The sequence below is a fragment of the Lolium perenne genome, chromosome 6, assembly GCF_019359855.2.
Source record: "Lolium perenne isolate Kyuss_39 chromosome 6, Kyuss_2.0, whole genome shotgun sequence".
Lineage (NCBI taxonomy): Eukaryota > Viridiplantae > Streptophyta > Magnoliopsida > Poales > Poaceae > Lolium > Lolium perenne.
Window position 1 is genome coordinate 229,422,230 of NC_067249.2, and position 8,661 is coordinate 229,430,890.

Sequence of the window (8,661 nt, forward strand, 5' to 3'; positions counted from 1 at the left end):
CAAAACATAGTTCGGTTCTCATCACGTACCATGTGTTTGGATCCTAATTTAAAGAAGTGCTTGATTTTGTGCAGGCTTTTCCAGAACGGAGAGCCCCCCACTCCCGAACTGGAAAAGATATCCGTCGTCGTCGTATACTTGACTCTAATAAGTTGTGCCCACAAAGCGTTGTCTCCTTGGAACAGCTTCCAAACCCATTTAAGCAAAAGGGCTATGTTCATCTTTCTGGAATTGAGTGGGCCTAGACCTTCTGCTTCTTTTGGTCTACAAATCGCCGGCCAATTGACTAGGTGCTATTTGCGTTTCGGCCCCGCGCCTTCCTAAAAGAACCGAGAGCGGTGCGAGACAAATTTGGGGTGGACTCCATCCTGAAGCAGGAAGAGTCCCATAGCAAACATTGGGAGGCTGCTAAGACAGGAATTGGAGAGAATCAATCTTCCTCCCGAGTAGAGGAATCTCCCCAACCAAGTTTCAATCCTTGCACCAAGTCTTTGGACCAAGAACATCCATTGTTCCAGGGTTAGCTTCCGATCCGAGATGGGGAGACCTAGATACACAAAAGGGAAGGCCCCTAGCTTGCAATTGAGCATATCAGCCACCCTATGCTGAGTCTCAATTGGATGGCCCATAACAATGACCCCGCTTTGTGATAGTTAATTTTGAGCACGGAAATTTCTTCGAAGAACATGAGGAGGAATTTCAAGTTTACGACTTGTCGCTCGTCATACTGAAAGAGGATTAAAGTATCGTCGGCGTATTGCAGGTGAGATACCCTCGGGTATTAAGTGTGGCACCAGCCCCGCAATGTGCCCTGCCTCACAAGCTTTGGACAGCATGACGGACAACGCTTCTGCCATGAAGTTGAAAAGCCGAGAGGGGATCCCCTTGTCGCAATCCCCTCTTGTTGTGGAAAAAGGGGCCGGTCTCCCCGTTGATGGAGATGGCAGTCTGGCCGCCGGCAACAAGATGCATAATGCGGTGAACCGCACCGCTATCAAAGCCCTTGGCCCGCAGAACCTCAGTCAAGAATACCCAATTGACTCTATCGTAAGCTTTTTCAAAATCCAACTTAAGCAAAATGCCCCTAGCTTTTTCTTTTCATCTCATGGATAATTTCCTGCAAGGCTAGCGCCCCGTCTAAAATGAATCTGCCCTTAATGAAAGCGGTCTGGTACTGGCTGATGATTCGATGGGCAATTGGATCAAGTTTTGAGGCAAAGGCCTTGGATACAATATTGAAAACCACATTTATGAGAGCGATTGGTCTGTATTGGGTGATATTAGCGGCACTGGGGACTTTGGGGATTAGCGAGATAACTCCAAAGTTTAGGCGAGCGACATCGATCCGTCCCAGGATGAAGTCGTTGAGAATATGTAAGATCCCATGCTTTACCAACGGCCAGCAACGTTGGAAGAAGGCAACTGGGAAGCCATCTGGGCTGGTGTCGTGTCCATTTTCATGCCTTTCACGACTTCTTCCAACTCCTCCTCGGAGAAGGTCAGCGCTAAATGTAGGTTTTCTGCAGCGTTAACCCGTGAAGAAGCGTCCCACGCATCCGGGGCGATACTGCAAAGACGAATTTGTTCCGATCCCAAGAGCTCTCTATAAAACCAGTAAATGTGCTCTTGAATCAATCTCTTATCCGAGATAGGGCATGCGTCAGTTGTGAGAGTGGAGATTAAGCATTTCCTTCTACGCCCGTGGCTACGACATGAAAGTACGCGGTATTTGCATCCCCTTGCAAAGACCAACCACTCTCCCACACTGCCTCCAATATTCTTCTTCCAGTTGTAGACATTGACGAGTTGGTCCTCTAGGTGATAACGGAAGGACCAGCCTTCTTCCTCTAGACCAGTCAAATCAACCTCCTCATCCAATTGCTTAATCTACCCCAGCAGCTGCAACTTGAGGACGCGTTGTTCCTTCCCAATGTTCTTACTCCAACCTCTAAGGTATTGGCGCAAGCCGCCACTCATACCCTGCCACCAGTGCACTATGTCTCTGCTACCAATTTGTGATCCCAGGCGCTCCCATACTTGGGACAAGAGTTGGTGGAAGCCCTCAGTTTCAAACCACCCGGTTTCGAAAAAGAATCGATTACTTCTGATGGGGTTGTCATCCCCGGTGTCCATAATGAGGGGAGTATGGTCTGAGCCCAGGCTAGTTTCTGCAGCAACCGAGCGCAGAGGGAACCTAGGTTCTAGCATAGGTGAGATGAACACTCCGTCCATGACACTCCTCACAGGGTTGAGTTGCTTGTTAGTCCAGGCGAATCTCACCCCGGTGCGAGGAATCTCCCTAACCGCCCAATCGTTGATCGCTTCGTTGAACATGTTGAGTCTAGCTCAGTTAATTATGTCATTGTTCTAGTCTTCTTGGCTGCAGATGAGGTTTAAGTCCCCCCCCCCCCTCCATAATGAGGGGCTCAGTCAGACTGTTGATCTTATTGGTAATCTCTGTTAGAAACTCCCTAGAGTAAGCATGGTCCGCATGACCGTAAATTCCCATAATCTCGAGCTTAAGCTTACCCACACGCCAAAGGACCGTAACACTAAGGAAGAATTGCCCCATGTCAACTCTGCCAATCTCAAAGTAACTATCCCTGAAGCCCATCAAGATGCCGCTAGATCGGCCTGTTGCTGGGAGCCAGCACCAGAAGAATTTTTCCCCAACTTCAAGGGTGCGTAGCTCCTGGTCCGTGAAGTCTTGTTTTACTGTCTCTTGTAGGCAAACCACATCAATGTGGTGAGTGCGGAGGTACTCCTTCAACAGGGTCCGGCGCCCCCGACAGCTGAACCCCCTGATGTTCCAGAAAAGGCACCGCATTAGGACACCAGTCCTTTAGCCCGTGCTTGGCGGGTTCGTGGCCTTGTTAAGTGGGCAACCACCTTGTTAGCCGCTCGTTTGCCCTTCTTTGTCGGTGTCTTCTGGGTGGGTCCTGTGCCAGACCCTTCTGGTACAGGAGACGCCACCACCTCTGAAGACGACTTGCTGGTAAGCAGGCTGCTTCATTGTCTTTAGCTAGTTTTGCCTCCGCTATTCTACGGGCCAGCGCCAATTCGGCTTGTGCCAACTCTTTTGCACGTATCAGAGAGAGAACCTCAAGAGGAGTACCAGTAGCCGAAGGAAAAATGACACAACTATCTTTGGCAACAGAAAGCAAAAGATCGAAGGAGGTATCTTGTAAGACAGCAAAGGAGGGCAACAGTTTGGAGTTACATGGGTCCTTATCCGCTGCCGCACACATCGCGCGCTCCAGCACTGGCCCTTCAGTGAGTCCTTGGCCACGGGCGCTCTTGCAGGAAGCTTCCACCGGAGATGCCCGGCTCTTGGGTGCTCTTAACACCGTCGCTACCAGTTTCGGGATCACCTGACCTTCCCGGAGTTGTTCTCCCACCAGCTTCGAGGCCGAGACATTGTCATCCGAAAACTCCAAGTGCGTAGCTACCGCCGCCAGGCCCGGGTTGCAGACTTTGGATGGGAGATCGTTGTTGCTCTTGTTTCTCTTTTCCTTCTCCCTCAGCATCTCCTCATCCCTTGCAGCAGGGGACAGGCTTTGCCAGCCAATCTCCTTCTTCTCCTCCTCAGAGAGGGACTTTGCCTTGCCCGGAGACACGTAGTTCTGGCCTGAGTTTGCTCCACCCCCTGTGTGCAGAGCTTAGAGATAGACAGTGAGATCGGAGGCTCGCTGTCTAGAGTAGATTCCTCCTCTATGTTGGAGCAGGGCATTGAGACTGGGGCAACTATCTGTGCGACCAAGGGAAAGATGTCGCCGTCCTTAGTGAGATTCGAGCCATATTGGGAGAAAACAGTCTTTGGCAGTGTTGATAGTGTCAGTTCCTTGTCTGTGCACGGAGAGGTTGTAGCAAGAGGTACCGATTTTCGACTGGTCCCGGTTGATTTACCTTGGGTCTTTGGCGCCGGGATCTGCGGCTCCTTGATGACATGGCGCCATGGAGACTGTCCCAGCGATCAACATCCGAGTCCGCTGCGTCCTCCTCTTCTTCATCATCAGCTGGCTTGTGAGGCGGCGGCGGCGACGGAGGTCTAGTAGCAATCGTTGCGTCCTCCCTGACCACCCGAACTCTGAAACCTTGCATGCTTACAAACAGCATGAAGGAGTCAGGGAGTTGGACTGGGGCCCGACAGCCAACTGTCATACGGACAGTTCCATCTGCATTGGCCAGCGAAGCTTCGTCCACCACAAGGGGCATGCCCAGCTCCCTGGCCCTCACCAGGAGTCGATCACTGTAGCGGAAGGGTGGTGGAACTCCGAAGAGCTTGACTTTGGTTTCCACAAGCTGCTCCACTACAGTTGGGTCGGCCGTGTTAGACATGACCAGCGCGTGGCACTGGCTTGATGGGAGCTTGATGCCGCCCCCGCGGATCGCCATCCTCAGACTTTCTTTGGAGGGGAAGACAAGGGAGAAATCCGTCTCTGATACTTTATGTACTTGCCTGTCCCACTCATCTTCAAGAAGTTCCTTAAATTATGCTTCAACTTGTTCTGCCGTAAGCTCCCCAGCCTCGATGCAGACAAGCGCTGAATTCGCCTTGCGTTTCTGCAGCTCTTCTTCTGCCACTTCTAAGCAAAAGAAACCTTTGCCGTCTCCACCGAAACCAGACCAGAACGGTTCTTGAAGCTTGGAGAAGATAAAACACATAGCCGATAGGTGGCCTTCCTTCTTTTGCAGTTGACACAGAAGGGGTTGGCGGTGTAGTCCACTTGCATGTGCCCTGGTTGCCCACCCTTTGTAACAAATGATGTGAGTGACATCGCCCCCCGACGATTCACCCGCAACCGATTCCGACAGGCCGGCCTAGGGCCCGGTCAGATCCGCCCCTTGCAGATTTCTTGGCGGCCGATTGCGATGAGGACCTGCCCCCTTGCCCGAATCATGCCCCCAAAGATTCAGAGGAGGAGGTGGCGGGAGCTGCTGGTCACTGGCGTACCTCTCTTCTTCCCTGGACCGCTAGGCGTTGTCGTCCCACGCTCGCTGTTGCCTGCGGTGGTCCTCCTGCTCAGGATCCAGGCGCTGGCGGAGATCCTGGTGCCGGCGGCGGGCAGCTCCGCCCGAGATCTCCTCGTAGGGGCGCTTCCCCAAGTTTCCGCCGCGCCAGTTGCGGTCCATCAGCTCGAAGGAGAGGGCACCTGAGGTTGGGTCGGTGCGGGGACGGAGGGACTTGGCTCGACGATGATTGCGGGAGATGTCTTGTTCGTTGGCTGGGAACCCTAATGCTGGATCTAGGGTTCCAATCTTCAGCTAGATCCACTTATGTACTAGCGGCGCAGGGGCAAAAGTGGAAAGATGGAGCCCTAATCCCCGAGCGTCGATCTGCCCCGTTACAATTTGCCCCTAGGACACATGGCACGCATCCAACCGTTCCTCCGTGGAGACAGTTGGTGGCCCAAGACCTGGCGGCCCACTTGCACTAGACGGCCCAACTGGGCCCACTGAGCCAAGGCCCGTCAACGTGCCCACGGAAGGGAGTTGAAACCCTAGCTGCGGCCGCTGATACGTCCAATTTGCATCACTATTTTATATCATAATTTGCTGTTATTCATTGATATATTTCATATTGGGACACAATACTTATGTTATTTCATCTATTTTGCATGTTTCATCATTATTGGAGGACCAAGCACCGGAGCCAGGATTCTGCTGGAAAAAGCACCGTCAGAACGCAATATTTCGGAAGATCAACTGTGGAAGGAAATTATACCAAAAATCCTATTTTTCAAGATGACGAAGGAAGCCAGAAGGAGGGGCCAGGAGGACCCAGGGTGGGCCCACACCCTAGGGCGGCGCGGCCCATGCCCTGGCCACGCCGCCATGTGGTTTGGGGGGCCCACGACCCCTTTCGCCTCCTTTTCTTCGCGAAATCCTTCTTCCCGAAAACCTAAGCCACAGAGGGTACCTCGCGAAGAGTTACAGCCGCCTCTGCGGGGCGGAGAACACCAGAGAGAAAAGAGCTCTCCGGCGGGCAGGAATCCGCCGGGGAAATTCCCTCCGGGAGGGGGAAATCGACGCCATCGTCACCGTCATCGAGCTGGACATCATCGCCATCACCATCATCATCATCTCCACCATCATCACCGCTGGACACCGTCACCGCCGTAGCAATTTGGGTTTGATCTTGATTGTTTGATAGGGGAAACTCTCCCGGTATCGATCTCTACTTGTTGTTGATGCTATTGAGTGAAACCGTTGAACCAAGTTTATGTTCAGATTGTTATTCATCATCATATCACCTCTGATCATGTTCCATATGATGTCTCGTGAGTAGTTCGTTTAGTTCTTGAGGACATGGGTGAAGTCTAAATGTTAGTAGTGAACTATGGTTGAGTAATATTCAATGGTATGATATTTAAGTTGTGGTGTTATTCTTCTAGTGGTGTCATGTGAACGTCGACTACATGACACTTCACCATTTATGGGCCTAGGGGAATGCATCTTGTATTCGTTTGCTAATTGCGGGGTTGCCGGAGTGACAGAAACCTAAACCCCCGTTGGTATATCGATGCAGGAGGGATCGCAGGATCTCAGAGTTTAAGGCTGTGGTTAGATTTATTCTTAATTACTTTCTTGTAGTTGCGGATGCTTGCAAGGGGTATAATCACAAGTATGTATTAGTCCTAGGAAGGGCGGTGCATTAGCATAGGTTCACCCACACAACACTTATCATAACAATGAAGATTATTTAGCCGTATGTAGCGAAAGCACTAGACTAAAATCCCGTGTGTCCTCGAGAACGTTTGGTCATCATAAGTAAACAAACCGGCTTGTCCTTTGTGCTAAAAAGGATTGGGCCACTCACTGCAATTATTACTCTCGCACTTTACTTACTCGTACTTTATTCAACTGTTACATCAAAACCCCCTGAATACTTGTCTGTGAGCATTTACAGTGAATCCTTCATCGAAACTGCTTGTCAACACCTTCTGCTCCTCGTTGGGATCGACATTCTTACTTATCGAAGATACTACGATACACCCCCTATACTTGTGGGTCATCAAGACTATTTTCTGGCGCCGTTGCCGGGGCGTGAAGCGCTATTGGTAAGTGGAATTGGTAAGGAAAACCTTTACTGTTGTGCTGATTTTATTTCTGCCTGCTGCTATAAGTCATTATGGAGAGATCTTCTCTTCAGTTTTTATTTGGGAAATCTACTACTACTGCAACGGTAGTGGATGAGGCGCCAGGTGAGGAAGTAATACCATATAAAATACCTATGAAAATTATTGAACGTATTATGGATAACCGCTATGAAGGGGATGGAACTGTCCATCCCGGTGATCATTTACTGTTTTTGCATGAATTATGCGGGTTATTCAAATGTGCAGGTATTGCTATGGATGAAGTGAGGAAGAAACTATTCTCTTTATCGCTGTCTGGTAAAGCGGCGCATTGGTATAAATTACTGGATAATGGGGATTCTCTTGAATGGAATGATATTGTGCCCCGGTTTTATTCTAAGTTCTATCCTCCAAGTGAAATTCATAAGGATCGGAATCGCATATATAATTTTTGGCCTCATGATGGAGAGAGTATTGCCCAAGCTTGGGGGAGATTGAAGTCTTTAATGCTCAAATGCCCCATTCATGAGCTTCCTGGTAATGTTATTATTGATAATTTCTATGCAAGACTTTCTTTTCAAGACAAGACCTTGCTGGATACTTCTTGTTCTGGATCATTTACACGCAACAAAGAAGAGTTTAAAAGGGACCTTCTTGATCGGATCCAAGAAAATACTGAAGGATGGGAGAACGACAAGGATAGAGAATCAGGTATAATTTATGATTATAAATGCATTGAAGCTTTTATGGATACTGATAAATTTCGTAATATGAGTGCTACATATGGTCTTGATTCTCAAGTTGCTGCAAATCTTTATAAAGCTTTTGCCTCTCATTATGAATTGCCAAAGAAGAATTTTGATAAGTATCATGAACCGTATAAAGATAAAATTGATTCATCTATTAATAAATGCGTTGTAGTTGAAACTCCTGATCATGTTATTCCTGAAGCTTATATTGAAAAAACTCCTTTCCCTGCTAAAATGAAGGAGTACTCTGTTATAAATAGTGCGGTTCATAAAAGTGAAAAGAAACCTGTAGAACCTGAAGAACAAATAAAAGTTGAACCTCACGTTGCAATAGTTAAAGATCTTGTGACCTGAAAATGTGGAGGATGGTCATATTATTTTCTGTGAAGATGCTTCTAATATTGTTTCACATCCTAATAAACCCAAACAAGCTAGTGTTCCTATGCTATCTGTTAGAATTGGTGATCATTGCTATTATGGATTATGTGATATTGGTGCAAGTGTTAGTGCTATTCCTTATGAGCTTTACACGGAGATTATGCACGAAATTGATTCTTGTGAACTTGAAGAAATTGATGTGGTTATTCAGCTGGCTAATAGAGAAACTATTTCTCCAATTGGTATTGTTCGAGATCTGGAAGTTTTATGCGGTAAGATTAAATATCCTGCTGACTTTTTGGTACTTGGTTCTGCTGCTAGTGATTATTGTCCTATTATTTTTGGTAGACCTTTTCTAAATACTTGTGGAGCTATTATAGATTGCAAGAAAGAGAAAATTTTGACTAAATTTGCTGGTGAATCTTATGAGTTTAACTTCTCTAAATTTACCAAAA